Source organism: Apodemus sylvaticus, chromosome 21 (assembly GCF_947179515.1).
Source record: "Apodemus sylvaticus chromosome 21, mApoSyl1.1, whole genome shotgun sequence".
Classification (NCBI taxonomy): domain Eukaryota; kingdom Metazoa; phylum Chordata; class Mammalia; order Rodentia; family Muridae; genus Apodemus; species Apodemus sylvaticus.
Window position 1 is genome coordinate 42108874 of NC_067492.1, and position 18978 is coordinate 42127851.

The 18978-nt window shown below is 54.0% G+C and overlaps 1 protein-coding gene across 6 annotated transcripts in view; it reads right to left on the reverse strand.

Moving 5' to 3' along the window:
* The window catches only part of Adcy7 (adenylate cyclase 7), a 41697-nt gene extending 26756 nt beyond the window's left edge, over positions 1-14941 (reverse strand). For 2 of the 6 annotated variants that reach the window (XM_052166939.1, XM_052166940.1), the window contains exons 1-2: positions 8860-8956; positions 7481-7588 (exon numbers count right to left, since the gene is read on the reverse strand). The gene's annotated coding sequence lies outside the window, so the exon portion shown is untranslated. Of the gene's footprint in view, positions 1-2064; positions 2087-7480; positions 7589-8859; positions 8957-14797 lie in introns of those variants that run through there. The other 4 variants (XM_052166935.1, XM_052166934.1, XM_052166936.1 and 1 more) reach the window with 4 other exon arrangements.
* Positions 14942-18978: the final 4037 nt, after the last annotated feature.

Here is an 18978-nt window from a genome sequence, read left to right on the forward strand (position 1 = left end):
TCTTCAGTGGCTAAAGCCCAGGGCCCCGGGGAGCCCCCTCGGCCAGAACCCACTGCTGGGAGGGCCCTGGGCTCTCCTCCTGCAGTCCCCCACCCTGCCTTTATAGTGCAGGCCCTAAGTCTAAGGCAAAGGGGAGACTCCCATGCCCAAGCAGCCGTCCACAGACACCAACCTAGCCAGGGGGGGCTGAGTACGGGAGCCCCGGATTCCCAAAGGCCTCCCAAGTAGGCGCACTGCAGATGGCTACCTCGAATACTGTCTCCTCGAGGCTGACAGTTCAGGTCTGTTAGCATGAACTCTTCTATATCTAGGCAAGCCCTAGTCTCAAATCCACAGGAAGTGCTAACTAGACACCAGGTGTCTGTGCCCAGCACTGTGCTGTGGGCTGCAGAACAAGTCAAGGCCCATCCCTAAGCAGGGCCCTGGCAGAGCAGGGCAGCGCCCAGCGGGAGCAGCCTGAAGAAGCAAGCGCTGAAGTAACTGCCCACGCGCTCGCTCACACCGGTTCCCAACAAATGCAGAGCTGAACCCAGAGAGGCCCAGAAGCTTCCCTAACATTACCCCGGTGGAGGGGCGTGCCAGAAGGGCTGGGATTCAAACCACAGCGCCTGGGCCCAGGCTTCTCACTGCCACTCTAGGGGACTAAACCAAATGCCACAGGCACACAAACAGAAGTCTTGCCTGACCCTCTGGCTCAGTGCCAAACACCAGTAGGCTGGGATTGCTGGGCTGAAAAACCCCAGACACCAATGTCCGAGCCGGGTCTCCAGAGACGCTCTCCTACAGAGCCAGGCCCAAGCGCTTCCCGAGTCTGCTCCCGGACATGACTGGTCTCTCCAAGCACAGACAGGTTGAGGAGCTGCAGCAGGAGCCCCCACCCTACCCCACCCCACCCCACCCCCAGGCCCGTGGGAAATCAGGCCTGGTAAACATTTTTATTTGTGGATTTAATTAGGCCACTTCCTGGGCAACCGTGGCCCGAGATGAAAGTAGACAATGGGCTACACCAAGAGCCCAGACTCTCACCTACCCAAGGCTCTTGTTCAGCTCTAGAACAGCTGGGCAGGCCTACAGCTGGAAGCAAAGTTTCCCTCTGGCCTGCTGAGAACAGGAACCCAGCAACAGCTGCTGTTTCCCTGGGCAGGGCTCTACCCTGAGCCAGTTCCGAGGCTAGACCCAGACACACTGCACCAGGACAGGGTTCAAGGATCCTGGGTAGAATCACCTCCTCCATCCAACCACTGCGCTAACTGGCTACTAAGAACTCTTGGTCATGGCGTCCTCAAAATCCCTGCAGCCTGACTGAGGAAATGGTCCAGTGGGTAAGAAAATGTGCCGCGCAGGCACGAGGACCGGAGTCTAAGTGTGAACAGCTGAGCATGGTCTTGCACACTCCTGAAAACGCAACACTAGGAGCCGGGCACAGACAAGTGGCTCTCTGGGGCTTGGTGACCGCCAGCCTAGTCAAAAGACAGTGCTGCAGGCTCAGTGAGAGACCCTGTCCTTAACTCTGCACGCTCACCTGTAAGCCTACTGATCTTACTTCCTGAATGTGGGAAATGAACGACAGGGAGGCTCAACCGTTGCCATGGTCACAAAGCTAATGAGACGGAAATCTATGATTTGAACACAGGCCATGCACACCCCATTCCTCATCCTGCCTCTCTCCCTCCAAAGAACTAACAACCAGAAAGTCCATCCATAACACCTCAAAATGCCAACCCCTTCCCTGCCCATAAAGCCAGGACGACACAATGGTTAAGAAGGGGTAGGGGTTAAGCGGCGGCCATCAGATACTTCAAGCAACAGGACCCAGGAGGGGCGCCTCCTCCAGGAAGCCCTCTGAGGCACACACTTATCCTTTACAGGCAGGGCCAGGCCCTCCTCACCAATCCTGACTAGTGGTGTCCTTGTTCCTGAATAAGATAGCAATTCGAGGCAGGAGGCTGGAGCGTCGCAGACTAGAGCAGAGCTGCGATTCCAGGGTGCTTGGGAGACCCATCCCCCACTGGAAGACAGCAGCAGCATGTTCGAAAACACCCATTTGTGTCCCCACTTCCTTACCTAGACAGAGCCAGAAGGAACCCCAGTCCTGCTTCCTCAGCAAGAATGGAGCTGCAGAAGGCATGGGGCCCTGGTGTCCTCAGAAAAGGGAAGTGGGGGCCGTGGGGCATGAGGGCCCCTCCGTAGGCCTGTAAGGAAGAGAGGCCCCACCAGGCCCCAGCTCCACCCTGCCTGGCAATCTACTCTTGCCACACCCACAACAGACCCTGTTTCCAGGCCTCTGTGGAGCCACTGGGAAGCATCACCATCCCCAACAGACTCTTCATTGCTGAGAATGTCTCGTGCCAAGCCATCTCTCCTAGAAGAGCCCGACATGAATATATATATTCATGTATCTGCTACTAGAAGCATCAGCGGCACCCAGGAAATCCCAGGACCAAGTGTTCCCATCCTAAGACCTTTCTCCTTGTGCCTCCCTTCCCAGCTTGGTCCTGGCCTAGAGCTCCGGGGACCACGGCTTTGGTCCCTCGGTCCAGCTCAGCATCTGCTGGTCAGACCTCAGCTTCTTCTCAGAGCCCGGACAGGATAAGCTGTTCTGCCTGCCCTACAGCTGGTCCCAGCAAGTCTTCTGAAATGACGGCAAGTGTAAGCCTGGAACAGCTCAGGGTGGGGGTACAGGGCCTTTGAGTGAACAAGCAGAGAAAGCAGCCATTGGCCAAAAAGCAAGAGCACAGGGGCGTCCCTCAGTAGAGCAGAGGAGCCCGTGGCCTGCTGCACACAGCTCCCAAGCACTGGGCTTCAGGAGGCTCTGTGCTTGGTGGGGAGGCAGTGTGCTCATCCTCTGGAAGGGCTCTACCCTCCTCTGGGTGGACAAGGGGTTGACGAAGTGGCAACCCTGCTAGGCCAAGCTTGCAAGGACAAAGGAACACATGAGTTCAAAGCTAGGAGCCAACCTAGACCGAAGAAGTCCTTCAGGACCAAAACCAAGCAGAGGTTACCGGAAGTGGCAGGACCAGGCTCCAGTGTGCCTGTCACTCACCTCATCTACTGAGGAGAGCCTGCCAAGCCTCAGGCAGAGCAATCGCTAGAGCATTAGAGACTCCAGGGCAACTAGCTTCAGTCTCCTCTCCTCCAGGCTGGCTTTACCTGGCCCTAGGGCCACAGCGGTGATCCAGTCTGTCCAGTCATACCAGTCCCCATTTGCTGTGTGGCCCTGGGGAAGGCCCTAGCCTAACGTGGGCCTCAATTTCCCCTCTTTCAAAAAAAAAGAAAAAGAAAAAAAGAAAGGAAAGATAAAGAAAGAAAGAAAGAAAGAAAAGAAAGAAAGAAAGAAAGAAAGAAAGAAAGAAAGAAAGAAAGAAAGAAAGAAAGGAAGGAAGGAAGGAAGGAAGGAAGGAAGGAAGGAAGGAAGGAAGGAAGAGCAGTATGTTAGACCTATGAGGTCTCAGCTTTACCTGGCCTCTGCTGGGCCTGGGGTAGAAGTCACCTCACTGGGTGAAGAATCTGAAGGCTGAAGACAAACCTGAGTCAGGGTGGGGAAAAGTGGTCCTGGGCACTGCAAGCCTCCCTCCTCCCACTGCTAAACAGGAGCCAGCCTCCTCAGACTGTCCCACGCCCTTGTGGCTTTTACCTATGTGTGGGTCAGGGAGGGCTCGGGACGCCAATGAAGGCCAGGAGAAAGCAACTCGTTGCAACTGGAGTTACAGGTAGCCGTGAGCCACCAGATGTAGGAACTAAACTTTAGTCCTCTGGAGGAGCATCAGAGGGCTCTTAACCACTGGACTATCCCTCCAGCCACCCCACACCCCCACACCCCAACACCCCAACTTTTGGTAACCAGATCTTACTCTGTTGCTCAAACTGTTTGAAACTCCAGATCCTTCTGCCTCAGTCTGGGAAATGCTGAGCTCACAGGAACGGCCCAACACAGCTTCACTGTTAAAATGCACATGCAACAGGTATGTCCACCAAGCTGGTGAGGACTGCCCTGGAACTAGAGCCTGCTGCCCATTCATCCGTTCCTTCACCGACCCCTTGGCGCACATTCCAAAAACGGTAACAACACCTGTATGCCAGGGCCCTGTCCAAGGGACAGAGGACACGGGGTCTCCATACCATGTCTGCTGGGACTCTGCACACAGGGGGAACCAGACAGTGTGCTAACTTTCTCACACGTGGCCAGCCAGACTTCCCAAGGATCACCAACTTTGTCCCCACCTCTTCCTAGTTTTTACACTTATTTATTTACTTGATTAGGTCAGAGGACAACTTGGGGGACCGTCTTCTTTCACCACATGGATCCCGGGATTAAACTTCAATCCTCAGTCTTGGTGACAAGTACCTCTGCCCACGGAACCATCTTCCTGTCCCCCACCCTTTCATTACTCATGATTCTTTCTTTTAAACGTTGCCGTTTAGAATGGAAACTTTCACACCCACGCAGAACAGAGTTCTCATCCCCTTTCCCTTGATAAGGAAGAACTGAAAGGGGCGGTGTAACTGGCCTCAGGGCCTCCCTGGTTGACAGGCCCAGCCCACACAGCAGTCCGGGAGGCCCCTGCTGGCTTTGTGCTTCGCACAAGGCCTCACCCAGACACTGGGTTCCTGTGATGCATGGAAGGAAGGAGAAAAGCTCTGTTTCCCCAATAATCTAGAGGACAACAAAACGTGAGCGTGCGAGTCTTTAATGAGGGCAGAGGCTGGCCAGAGCCTCAGTCAACACCGGATGAGTTCTAAAGGCTGCAGGAGACGGCAAGCACTCCCATGTCAGCACTGATGTAGCCAAAGTCTGTCTGTCTGTCTGTCTGTCTGTCTGTCTGTCTCCACCCCTCTCCCCCTCCCTCTCCCTCTCTTCTGTTTTCTTGTTTTCTGTTTTATTTTTCTGCCCTCTATGGCAGGGTTTCTCTGTGTTATCTTTGTGTAGCCCTGGCTGTCCTGAAACTCAACTCTGTAGACCAGGCTGACCTCAAACTCTGCCTCTGCCTCCTGAGTGCTGAGATTAAAAACGTGCACCTCCACCACCAGGCTGGCTAAGGCCTTCCTAACCTGATTCAAACTCAAGAGTCAAAAAGACTGGCAGATTCAAGCATTTAGATAAAATTTACTACTTATCAAAAAAAAACTGTACTAAAAGAATAATCAACAGAAGCCGGGCGGTGGTGGCGCACACCTGTAATCCCAGCACTCTGGGAGGCAGAGGCAAGCGGATCTCTGAGTTCGAGGCCAGCCTGGTCTACAGAATGAGTTCCAGGACAGCCAGGGCTATACAGAGAAACCCTGTCTCAAAAAAAAAAACCAAATCCAAAAAAAAAGAAGAATCAACAGAATACGCACACATGGGGAAACATGTGAACCGCTCACAGCACAGGGAGCTAATCCCCTTCATGTATGAGGAACACCTCCAAATTAAAAGGACTAATAGCAAGGCAAGACCACAAACAGAAAGGACAAAGAAAAGCCAACTCTAAAAGCTTTTAAACATTTGGAAAAAAAATATGTCTGTCGTCACCTATACTAAGTATAGGAAAAGCAAGTTAAAACTACCGCGGAAAAACTATTTTACCTGTCTGATTGGCAAAGATGAGCTTACTTTACAAAATCTGTGGAATGGGCACTCACATCACTCCTGACAGGAATGTTCGTCAGTACACACAGACACCTTAGACTTAGCAAATCAACCGCCATAATTGATTATGTGCATACTCTTGCATGTATGTGGGGACACATACAAAAGTCTGTGTCCCATGGTTGGTGACAGCAAATGCCTGGAAATGTGTCTCCCACTCAGGACTGATACAGCACCTCTTTGTGGTGGAATACTCGCAGATGGCCACGGTCTGGGAAACCTCCACAGTGCCAACGTCATGTCTGGTCGACACAGACTAAACCAAAACACACACACACCCAACCCTACCTGCCTCCTGCCCTCCCACCCCCCCACCCCCACCCCACCCCTCCACCAAAATCTTCTCTGGTCCTAATAGCTAAGTTTCAATTCTCAGTCTTACCTTCTCTTTCTATTGTCATATTGCCTGTGCAATTAAAAACAGTCTTAATAGAAAGTGACTCCTGGCTCTATCGGATACAGCTGTATGACTGTTCCATGACTCAGTTTCCTCTTTTGGAAATGGAGAAGAGCAGTCTAACCATAAGGTTTTGAGAGGGCTCTGTGGGGTCATGCAGACAAGGTATTGTGCCAGCATCTGGCACTGACTGAAGGCATCTACATGACTCTGTTACTATGCCAACAAAGAGTACCAGAGGTATGGGAAGAAGTGAGGCAGGAAGAAGCCCCTCCCCCAGTCCTGTCTGAAGCCCACAGTTTCAGTGGCCTGGCTCCTGGAGAGGGCAGAACAGGTGACACCACCTCAAGATGCCTTTGAGGTTCTAGGCAGCAGCAGAGCTGATATTTTGGGTCAAATCCAGCTGGGCCCAGAGAAAGGAGTCACACAGTGACTGCGGTCCAGGCTGGGGATGCGGGCGTGAGCAGGGGGAGCTGACAGGTGACATCCCAGAAAGAAAGGGCTGGACACCGCCCTATGCCTCCCAGGCCTGCTGACAGACGGGAAGCCCTCTGCAGCCTCGGGACATGGCCAGGAGAAAAAGCGGTCTTCCGTCCTCAGAGCCGCCAATGTGGGTAACAGTTAGCTCTCCAGGAGCTATTGCTAGCCTTGGCACACACCTCTGATATCCCAGCCTACACTCCAAAGCCACCTAGAATGGCTCAGATTCAAATTCAGGCCTGCCTCACTCCAAGGTCCAGGCTAATATTCTTTTGTTCTCTCTCTCTCCCTCTCTCTGATTTATTACGTGGTTTGTTTTTTTTTTGTTGTTGTTGTTGTTTTGTTTTTTTGTTTTTTTGGATTTTGTTTTTTTCTGAGACAGGGTTTCCCTGTATAGCCCTGGCTGTCCTAGAACTCACTCTGTAGACCAGGCTGGCCTCGAACCCAGAAATCCGCCTGCCTCTGCCTCCCAGAGTGCTGGGATCACAGGCGTGCGCCACCACCGCCCGGCATTATTAATTTATTTTTTAAATTTGTTTTTTGCTTGATGCATATGTGTATTTGGCCTTCATGTAGAATGTGCACCGTATGTACGCCCAGCCTGAGGAGGCCAGGAAAGGGCGCCTGTCCTCCTGGAACTGGACTTGTGAGATGCCAGGTGGCTTCTGGGAATTGAATCTGGGTCCTCTGGACGAGCAGCCAGTGCCCTTTACCATCTGAGCCATCTCTCCATCCCCAATTAATTAATATTATTTTATGTGTGTGTGTTGCCTGAATGTGTGTGTGTGTGGGGGGGGGGGGGTGTACCATGAGCATGGCGCCTTCAGAGGTCAGGTGTCAGATCGCCTAGAACTGGACTTAGGGATGGTGGTGAGCCACCATGTGGATGCTGGGAATCAAACGCAGGTCCTCTGCCCGAGCCAGCAAGTGTTCTGAACCCCTGAGTCATCTCCGGACCCCAGGCCCATTCTTACCTTTGCACCCGCATTCCTTGATGCACAGCGCAGAGCAAGCTAGCCACACATCCACAGGGCCTTAGCACGGGTAGTGCCGAGTCGTCTCTCCGCTTCCCTTTAAAGCCCCTACACATATGAACAAGTCAGCATCCAAAGCGGTGCTTCTCCACCCTCCAGCACTGCAACCCTTTAGTACAGTTCTGCGTGTCGTGATGACCCCCAACAATAAAATTAGTTTCATTGCTACTTCATAACTGTAATTTTGCTGTTGACCTGAGTCGTAATGTAAGTATTTTTAAAGACAGAGGCTTGCCAAAGGGGTTGTGACCCACAGGTTGAGAACCTCTGTCTTACAGGGGAAAAGAAGGCTATTGGTTAAGGGGCTTCTCTCTGCACTGCGCTAATGAACTTCCTTTAGGAGTGCTAGCTTTGGAGCCTCCCAGACCCAGCTAAGAACGCCTCCCCCAGGAAGTCTTCCCAGACCATGTTGGCAGCTCCCCCTTTCTGGCAGTCAGGGGCCCCACTTCCAGGGTGGAGAGACCTGGCAGGGACCAACCTGACCTTGCCCTCTTAGGTGGTGTGGAGAGATGAACTCGAGAGCATAGGCCTGGGCTCTGTGGGCCCTGCAGCTATCCCCTGATGGTTCCCAGTGCCTGCCTGTGACCGTGCGCCTCAGTTTCCAGGCCACACTGAGCAGGGAACAAAATTCAGAAAACAGTTCTACTCCCCTCCTTGCACAGCTCCACAGGCCGGGCATTTCCTCACCCTCTCCTAGCCTGGTCACTCCAGGGCTCCTGAGCTGTCCTGCTTTTCCAGCAAAGGACTAATAGGTGGAAGTGGGCAGCCTGCCTCACCAGAACCCAGTAGGCCATCTAGGGAGTCCAGTAAGGCCTCTGTCCCAACAGCAAGCCTGAGGCTACTACCCACCTCAGAAACCCCAAGAGCCCACACAGCAAGCACCAGCTGCAGAAAGGCCTCCCTAGCCTAAGGTCCTGAAAGACTCTCTTCCCGGGATTCCTGAGAACCCTATAAGGCTAACAGGACCTGTCTGTAACAGGGGAAGGGGCAGGCCTGAGGGCCTGAAGAGCTAGCCTTCAGGGAAAGCAACCTCTGTGTCCCCTAAACCACAGCCTCACTTCCAGAACCACACCCACCATGGGCTCGGAGGCCCTTCCCATAGCTACTGTGAAGCCTGGGTACCCTCCTCTGGTCTCCCCAAACTCCAGCCTTCCAGAGCTAGGCTGTAGGTGGACACGAAAGGCTCACACATGGAGCCTTTGTCCCAGCAGGCCCTGCTCCCTGACCCTTGGCCTCCTTTGAGGACAATCTTCGAGGGACCCGGGTACCGGCCAAAACAAACAAACAAACAAACAAACAAACCCATCCCCCTCGCTTACCCCAGCCCAAAACTCTCTCGGCGATTTCTTGGGTCTTCCTGGAGGCTGTGGGTTTTGAGTGATTTTGCTTCCCCAAATAAGCCCCGCCCTTTCATCACTGAGTCGAGTAGCCTGAGATGCTGCCCGTCACCCACAGCACATCCGCTTAGCCAGCTCCTCCAGGAAGACCACCTGGTCCCTCCCACCCGGCTTCCCCAGGGCTGCCCCGGCCTGAGGCTGCGGGGGTGTGAGGTAAATCCTCAAAGGCTCACTGCTCAGTGTCATAGAGAGCAGGCATGGGGATCCTACTCCATACTGCAGTGCAGCCAGCACCCAGGGGGCAGGGTGGGCAGGCCCAGGCGTGGGGTCCCATGTGACCTCCATAAAGCCACCTTCTAAGTCTACAAGTGCTAAAAAAGCAAAGGGGTCCACGGGTGGCCGGGCCCCAGCCCTGTCCCCAGTTCCTCCCTGGACTCCTGCCCTACGCCAGGGTAAGGTGCAGAAGCCACAAGAAGCAAAATAACACGGGGTTCCTGTGCAACACATGTGGGGACAGGGAAGCCACGTGACCAACTTACTAACCGAGGAAAGGAAATGGGAGGGTGGACAAGGTGCGGCTGCGCTCACAATGGAAAAACAGCAGAGCCTCGAGGGGCAGAGGGCAAGCTCTGAGTTCAAATGCCTGGAAGGTGCTGTGCGGCCTTAGCCACGTTTAGTAACCTCTCTGGGCTTCAGCCTCCAGATACAACGAATGAACCGGTAGTGGCACCTAACTATTAGGGGCTTCATATAAAACGCAGCACACCATCAGCACCATGACCTCGAAGGGTTGTACCAGCCTACTCTAAACATGAAGTTTGCAGCCTAGCAACCTTGACTTACAAGGACCGGGAACCTCTTCCCAGAGGTACCCATCTCACTGCCTGACAGCCCCTGCCCGCCCCCAAGAAGCTCTTCTCCCTGATTCCCCTGGCAGGCCTGGGAAAGGGAGGCAGCCACGCCGTTCTGCCCCCCAGAGCCCCTTGGCATGGCTCCAGGGAGTCTCGATATGCCTCCCATCAGTCAGGACCCCATCAGAGCAGCACCTCCAGCTCGCTTCAAAGAGCGCCTCCTTCCCAGCCAGATGGGGTCCTGGAGACAGGTGCGGGAAGCAGGGGGGGGAGCCAGGAGGGGGCGGGGGCAGGGCCGGGAGGGCTGCCTGCCCCAGTCCCTTGTGATTGGTAGCAGGGCCAGTCTGCCTGCCACAGAAATGAAAAGATTGAAGCCCAAAGGACAAGGTGACATTCTTGGAAAATGGTGGTACCCAAGGGGGGTCCCCTTTTCTGAAGAGAAGGGGAGAGGACAATGGGGGAAGGAATTTGTAAGAGTTGGACTGGGAAGAGAGGAGGGGGCTGTGATCAAGATATAAAGTGAATTAAATGATACATACATACATACATACATGCATACATACATGCATACATACATACATACATACACACACACATAAATAGAAAATGGAGAGGGAGCCGGGCGGTGGTGACGCAAGCCTTTAATCCCAGCACTCTGGGAGGTAGAGGCAGGTGGATTTCTGAGTTCGAGGCCATCCTGGTCTACAGAGTTCCAGGACAGCCAGGGCTACACAGAGAAACCCTGTCTCAAAAAAACCAAATTATAAAAAAAAAAACAAAAAGGAAGAAAGAAAGAAAATGGAGAGAGACAGACACGTCTACCAGATGGGTCCCAAGTCCACATTCTCCTTGCTGAGGGGGGAGATGCAGGCATGGACAGAGCTGTGCTCTCCTGTTTCCCACTCTCTACAGAAATGCTTGCAGGCTGCTGCAGAGCCCAGTGGCCCTAGTCTGTCCCACCTGTGCTCCAGAACCCTGTGCCTCTCCCTGCTCAGCCTGGGAAGCTGACGTAAGTCAGCACTGACGTAAGTCATCTGAGCCCGCGACATGAAACTAAGCCACTTCCAAGGTACGTAGCTGGGCCGTGGCCTTGGAAGACAAGGGCCTCAAATAGGGCCCTGTGGCCCAAATGACGATCCAGGCCCAAGGCTCTAGAAGCAACACCGGCACCCTTCCCTCCCTTCAGTGAGAATCGTGCTCCCCAGATCCCAGCCTGCCATTATGCAAAGGGGGCATAAGCTCCTTCCTTCCAGGAGCCAGGCCTCTGTCCCAGGGCCATGGCCACTCGGTAAGGACCAGCTGGGCGCTGATGTCCAGGGAGAAAGCCAAGAAGGCGGCCCTAGCAGTTCAGAAAGCACCGCCGAGAAACGGTGAACAATAACGGAGATTTCAAAGAGGCAGGGGACTCCTTCAAGTGGCCAGCCCTGGGTGAGGGTAGGGGAAAGGGACGGGCACAGAGACGGAAGAAGAGGACATAAAGAAAGAAGGTGTCGCCGGGCAGTGGTGGCGCACGCCTTTAATCCCAGCATTGGGAGGCAAAGGCAGGCAGATTTCTGAGTTCGAGGCCAGCCTGGTCTACAAAGTAAAGTGAGTTCCAGGACAGGTGGAGCTACACAGAAAACCCCTGTCTCGAAAAATGAAAGAAAGAAAAGAAAGAAAGAAGAAAGAAAGAGAGAGAGAGAGAGAGAGAGAGAGAGAGAGAGAGAGAGAGAAAGAGAGAAAGAAAGGTGTCTAGTAATCACAGGAGCCTGCAACAGAAAAGGGGTCCTGACCACAGAGCCCAGGGTAGAGGCAGCCGCCACACGGATGGACTTAGGGCAGACACGTGGAGTGACTTCCTAGTGGACCCCACTACTCCTAAAAGAAAGGAATGCCAACCAGGTTAAGTGCAGTAATGCACCGTGCAGACTGCACAGACGGGCAGAGAGACTGCACAGGCGGGCAGCAGGAGAATGCCACGCCAGGGCCGCGAGCAAGTCAGGGTGTCCCGAGAGTGGACAAGGGGACAGGGAGACCTGGGAAGCTGACAGGGATCACAACGGACCTCTGCAGAGGAGAAACCAACCTTACGCTGTTAGAGGTCTCAGTACTGTGGACCTCCTACTGGGTCCAGGCTGGCCACCTCCCCCCATCCTGTGCTAAGCGCAGAACCTGGGCCGAACCAGCCCCGGAGCCACACTGTAAGGACAGCAGGTGACAGCAAGAAAGCTCTGTGCTAGGTCTCCCTGAAGAAGGCCATCTAGGGAAATAGAGCTTGCAAGCAGGCTGCTCCCCATTCCGCCCACCACCTAGTCCACCCAGCAGAGGGTGTGGGGAACAGCAGACCCTTCAGCCAGGGTGGGTCTGAACCGAGGCCCGCCATGACACAACACTGAAACCCTGAGTGGCAGCAGGTCGAGGCGGATGCCTGTGGCTAGCCGGAAGTGCTGTGCCACACACACACACACACACCCAGGGTCTCAGGGCAGAAGGCCAGAGGACAAGAGCAGAGTCCATGAACCATCCGTCCTCTGAGCCACAGGGGAAGCTGATGCCCCACAGGCCATGCGTCAGAGCATGTGTCAGAACCTCATCTTTACCTCCCTGTCGCCATCAGCCCCATCTTACAGATGAGAAAACGGAGGAAGAGAGGGAAAGGGATCAGCAGGGACATGGACTATCTCAGAGCTGCCCACTGGCCCTACCTACCCTCACTGCCTATCTCCCACCCAAGGCAAAGGGGACCCTATGATATGACACCAGCATTTTGGGAACTCTAGGGACCAATGGCAAGCCATTTTACGGGCACAGAAAGAGGCTCCACTCTTTGCTGGTCCTATACAATGAAGTAGAGTAGAGTTCTGCTAGAATGGAACAGAGTGGGGAGTGGGGTGGGATTGCTGACCCCCAGGTGACCCCTTCCTCTGGCCACTGATCAGATGTGGCATACTTGCAGATAGAATTCTCTCTCTCTCTCTCCTAGCTCTGGTTCTCCACAGGCCTGTCTAGTTCAGTGAGTGTTTCCTTCCTGAAGTCTGACAGGCTTGAACGGGGCTTCTGTGCGATGGGTCCTGAGTGACCCCTCGGCCTCCTCTCAGGACAATCATGATTATTCTCTGGCTGGGCTATGCACCACCTTGTGCCCAAAGGGGGAGGGGAGGCTTTTAATTTGTATGTATGTATGTAGGGCCCCACGGTTTTGTCCTCCTGAGCCAGAAAAATGAGAGGCCACAGCAAGGGCCAACCAGACCATCTCGTCACTCAGGGTAACCCAAGAGACAGCGGGGGAGTAAGGACACACTTTCCCAGTGTACCTCACCTCTCTGCTGGGCTTAGACATAACCGATGTTCAAGAAGGCTGGACCTGGGTAAGGACTCAGGTGGTCAGGCTTATGCAAAGTCCTATGTCACCCAGCCCCATCTGCCAGTGAGTCCAAAGACAGTGGTCACACTATGTGCAGTCACTTCTCTTTGAAGAAGCTCACCACCGTTAACCCCTCCACATGTCCACAGCCATTCTCTCCTTTGACCCTGTACCTTACCACAAAGGACTGGGTGTCCTGGCCCCCCCCACCCTCCAGCATGGTGGCCCACTGCCCTTGTAATACACAGGGGTACTTGATTCAGGAGAACACACCACCCAGCCCCTGCTTCTTCTGTAAAGTGGTCAGTGAATGACTTTGACCATGTGGACACAGAAACAGTCAGGACTGTGACTGTCGGTCACTGCTGCCTTCCCTGACCATGTCCACCCCCGTTCCCCAGAGCCCCGGGGCCAAGGCCTAACATGGAGACCTTTCAAGGCTGCTTCCAGCTCTCATGGTGTGGCATTTCCTCCTTCCTCGGCAGCCTTCCGCCTTCCCTCCCCACGCAGACACCTGGTGCAGGGAGCCCCAGAGCGCACGGCACTCCACAGAGATGAAGAGACCTCAAAGCTGAACTTCCTGCAGCGTGCCGTGCCGTGGTTCAGACTTCCTCTGAAGCCCAGCCCTCACCACTGTGGTCTCCAGGTTCCAAGACAATAACACATCTCACGCCAGACTCAGTATCTTCCCGCAAGTTCTATCCCCCCACCAAGTCACCCAAACGTTAAATACTTAGATCTTAAATGTGTTTATTCCTACACAGGCTGAGATCTCCCAAGCAACAATAGCGGTCTATGCCCTGGGGACCATGGGTCTACACCACCCCTTGTGTCACCTGTAACATCTACATCTCAGGGTGCTCAGGGTGATGTAGGATCTTCTAGGCAAAGTCCATACTACTGGCTCCAGTCCAAGCCTTTGAGGTTTGTCTTGTCCAAATCCAGACGCCACGCTACCCTCTCCCAGAGGCTGGTCAGGGACAACAGTGCCTGACCTGCCCCTGAACAAGAAGGGGCACCTGTTCCACCCTCTGCCATGTGTGTGGAACCCCCCCTAGGTGGCCCACCTGGGGCCCTGAGACAGACAGGAGGGAAAGGAAAAGGTCCTGTTTTCTTAGACACTTGGATGCCTGTCTCTTAAGTGTGTATCACTTTCAGAATACGCTTTTACATCTTTTTTTCTCTTTTATTTTTGGTGCTGTGGGTGGAGCCCGGTGCCTCAGAGCTGCACCCCAGCCTCTACATTCAGAATTATTTTCTGTGGCTTTAAGACATTTTTATTGATGATTTTCATTTTCTGTGAGAAAAGCAAGGGGTACTTGTAAATGTAAAAAAAAAAAAAAAAAAAAAAAAATCACAGTCTTGAAAGAAACACGAGCACCAAAGAGCAGGCCGCTCACAAAATTCCAGTTAACAGAGCCAAGGCAGCAGTGGCAGCATCGCTGAAGACCCTGGCAGCATGGTTTCGGTTTTTCTTTTTTTTTTTTTTCTGGGAAAAGCCAGGGCCAAGCTGTCTGGGCTCCCCATTGAGGAACCGCCCTCCTAGGTGCCTGCCCAAGAGGCTGAGGCGCCCCCTTTCCCCAGTAGCCGGCCAGACCCCCCAGCAGTCAGGCCTAGGCTCACCTCCTTCCCACGCGCCTGGGTCCCAAGGCCTGTCCTGCTGGGCACCCACCCCCATGCCCAGGCCAAAGAACGGGCGCCATCCCACTCCAGGATCACCCTTTACCTGACTCTTCTGAGGCACTGAAGCCGCCCAGCCAAGCTCCGTGCCTGCGGGGAGGTGGCTGGGCCCTTGACACCCTGGCTCCAAAGGCTCCAGTCTCACTCATGGGAAGGCTCCTTCTACAGGCTACCTAGTAAGAGTGAGTCACATCTGGGACCCACCACTTCCTGCTCGGCAGGCAGCAGCAGCAGCAGCAGCAGCGGCAGCGGCAGCGGCAGCGGGAGGCAGAGGGCTAGCTAGCTAAGGCCCGGCCCTCATGAGGTGGGGGTGTGAGGAGGGCCCCCTCTCCCAGTCTGCGAGACAGCCACAAGAGTGGGGGAGCTGCCAGGTCAGGCTCCCAGCTCCAATGACTTCATGGAAATTTGAAGCCTGAAGCTGGAACAATTTAAAAAAAAAAAATTATAAAACAAGAAGTGAAAACCTCCATTAGAAGCCCCGAGACGACTGCTTCAACCGGAGAGCAGATGCATCCTTATCGAGCAATTAGAGCAGACAGTCTGGAACAAGTCTGAGCCTCAGGCTCGGCCACTTCCAGATCGGTCCCTTCCCTCACCACATTCACTCCACCACAGTGAGGAGGTGGCCCGGGACACACATCTGAAAACCACAGATGGTTCTGCACTTCACATCTGCCCCAGTCAGGACTAAGGTAAGAATAAGGCCCAGGCTCTCAGACTTAGGATTCTGATTCCAAAAGAGAGAGATCCCCTGAAGACCATGGCATCACAAGCCCAGGACCCAAAAAACGCTCCCCCTCTATCGTGGCAGGCCTGCCTTCTTCCTGTGGTCACAGGGGAGGTCAGGAGTAACACGGCACACTGCAAAGGACTGGGCAGACAGACAAAGAGCACTGTCTGTCCTCCAAGGACAAAGAACCCCTGCCTAGTCCTCAGGAAGCCTTTCCTGCACCCAGCCTGGAGTGCTAGGATTGTTGTCTGCCTTTTCTCCAGACACCCCAACTCCATGTGAGCTCCTCAAAGCAAGGCATGTCTCCCACACACACAATGTGGGGCACTCCTGGTATAGCCCCGACCTCTACCCTTCCCCTCTGTGGGCTATCTTCCCACAGGCAGCTATATTGCTGAGAGCTGCATCCCTTGTGCCCCGCATCCAGAACACGCTAGCCAAATCCCAGAACACGGATGGGATTTCAGAGGCAGTCCCTGTGCTGGGGCCTACTGGGTGGCCTACAGGTCTGCTGTCGAGGCTCGCAGGACAGTGGACTGTTACAGAAGCTGCAGGAGGGCAGAGGAAGCTCACAGAGACACCAGACATTAGCACACCCTTCACCGAGCAACTGAAGCCCAGGCCTGGGTGCTCTGAAGCAAAGAAGAAAGAGGTGTCACAGAGGAAGAGAATAGGCAAAAGTCAGTGCCGCGTACACAGCTGGAAATGACTCCAGAAGATGATTCTAAGATCACCCACAGAGCCAGCAAGATGGCGCAGCAGGCAGAGGGACCTGCTGCCAAGCTGACAGTCTGAGTTCAACCCTAGAAACCCCCATGGCAGAAGGAGAAAACCAAGCCCACTCCCACAGACTGTCCTCTGACCTCCACACATGCACCACGGCATTTGCAGGTGAACATCACACACACACACACACACACACACACACACACTGAAAATGTAGTAACACATGTTTAAAATAGATTACCCACAAATCAGTAACAAAAAGGCAATTGATAGGGCTTAGTGGTGAACACCTTTAATGCCAGGACTTGGGAGACAGAGGCAGGTGGGTTTTTGTGAGCTCAAGGCCAGCCTGGTCTACAGAGTAAGTTCTAGGCCAGTCAGAACCACATAGTAAGATGATCTCTCTCTTTCTCTCTCTGTCACACACACACACACACACACACACACACACATACACACACAAACCAATATAATAGTAGTAGTAGTAGTAGTAATAAAGACAGTTGGTCCCTTTAAAAGACAGGCTCCACCCAAGTATGATGGGAAATACTTGTAGTCCTAGATACTCCAAGGACTGAGGCAGGAGGATTACTTCAGCTCAGGAGTTTCCCATCAGCCTGAGCAACATGAGCGACACAGTGAGGCGCCATCACCAGTAAACAATAATAAAAAATAAATTAGACAAAAATTAAGCAGGTGTTTCCACAAAGATGCTACTTAAATGATAGATACGTGCCTAAAAAGGTTCTTAGTGCCAGCAACCAGCAGGAAATTAAAGCCACGCCGATTCTGCCGTACCACCGGGACAGCGAGGCTTAGAAGGAGACTACCAAGTGTTGACACGAATGTGGCTCGGTGCCAGCTCTCACACCCTACTGACAGGAATGGGAACACTGGAAAGACGCTTGGTGTGCAGAGGCTTCCCCCGTGGCTCCTCATTTAGGTGGTCATCCGATACGTGCACATGATTGCAAACTGAAACCAGCCTACCTGTCCAGGGTCAGTGACAAGATAAGCAAACCTTCGTGGGCCTGTACACGCAAGCTACTCTGCAGTCGACGGCGGCTCGCTGATCAGAGGTCACCACACAATGACCAGAGTGAGAACCTGCTGACTAGAGGACACACGGAACCTTCTAGGGTCAGAGGGATCCTGCCTCTCCCTCTGGTGTTGACCACACTGGTGAAACCCTTTCCCACCCCTTCCCATCCGTGTCCTTGATGGTTGGAATTACACATCCTTTTCTGATGGTTACTGATAAAATTATTCAGGAGGCTTGGTGCTGGGCGCTCTAAGACTCACAGGCCTGGGCTACACCAGAGGACAAGACTTGAGTTAGGCCCAGCAGAAGGAGGACGCAGACAGGATGAGAGGGGACCCAGGCCCTGACTGGAGCTGGAGAACAGGAAGAACCCAAGAGAAGATGGCAGGTAGCTCCAGCCTTCTGGTAGGGAAGTCCCAGGGGTGGTAGGGAAGGCCCAGGGGTCTGGAAGTTCTCAGGCTAATGGAGATAGGAGCCCTCTGCCCCACAGGTAACTCCAAAAGGTGACCCCAGAAACAGGGCAGAGTATGCAGAAGCTTGGTCACTGGTGAGGATCCTGGCTGTGGGAGAGAGGAGAGACCTGGAAGGAAGGCTAGACGCTCCCCCCACCCCCACCCCCATCCTCGTCTATCTGTCCTTGAAGGGCGTAGCACCCCCAGGCATACCCTAACCCCATATGTCACCTCCCCTGAGGTCTTCTCAGCACTGCCCCCCCTCGCCCCCCGGGTGGCTCCTGTGGTCACATCTGACACTTTGCTGTGTTCTGGGCAGCACTCTGACTACACAGGAACAGCTCATTAATTCCCCCACTGTCTGACCCCACCTCCTCCTCAGAGGAGGGCGGCAGGGGTTCAAAGGAAGCACAACAGAGCTCTGAGAAGCAACTTGCTGGGAACCCATGTCACCTCTGCCTGACTCAAAAACTGTACCCTCAGCCACCCCTCTCAACCCTCCCTGGGAGTAAAGCAAGACCTTCTTAGGGCAGGAAGGTCCTCAAGACCTCCAACCCTGACCCATTTGGCTCCCAAACCATCTGTGAGGATGTCCCATCTTCCCCCAGCTCCCCCAGAACCCGGTGTCCTCAGGCCTGGGGAGCAGCAGACAGGCAGACTGGCTTCTGCAGGCTCCACCACTACTAAATCTTTCTGTCCAGGACTCCACCCAGCCTCCTCTCCAGGGCTAGACACAAAACCAACTTAGAGGACCCAGGCTGGGAGTCCGCAGGATGGTGACAACAACCACACCACAGCAGGGTACACAGATCTGAAAACCTCCACAATGAGATCTGAGGTCCCAACACGGGGCTGCCACCACATACTGGGTGGGCAGGGACAAAGAAGGCAGATTTGTCAGTCAGCCAACCAACAAATAATACTGAGTGCAGAGCAGACAGCGTGACCCAGTTTGTCAAGCCCAGATGTGGAGCCCTGCCCCCACGGGAGAAGCCCCACAGCACCCCAGTGCTTTTCAAACTCTTGGCAGCTTCTGCAGGGGCAGGCGTGAGGAGAGAAACCACCTTCGCTCCATCCCATAGCCTCACAGCTGCGGTCTTCCTCTCCCGCCTCAGGGGTTCAGCACCCTCAAGGGACTGACCACACTCGGAGCAATCAGCTGGAAGCTCACTCAGTTCCTCGCCCTGGAGCAACGAAGCTTCAGACAGAGCTTCCGTGTGTATGACCTCATCCAAGCCACAGCATTCCAGTGAGCCTCTGTAAAGTCAAGACAATCC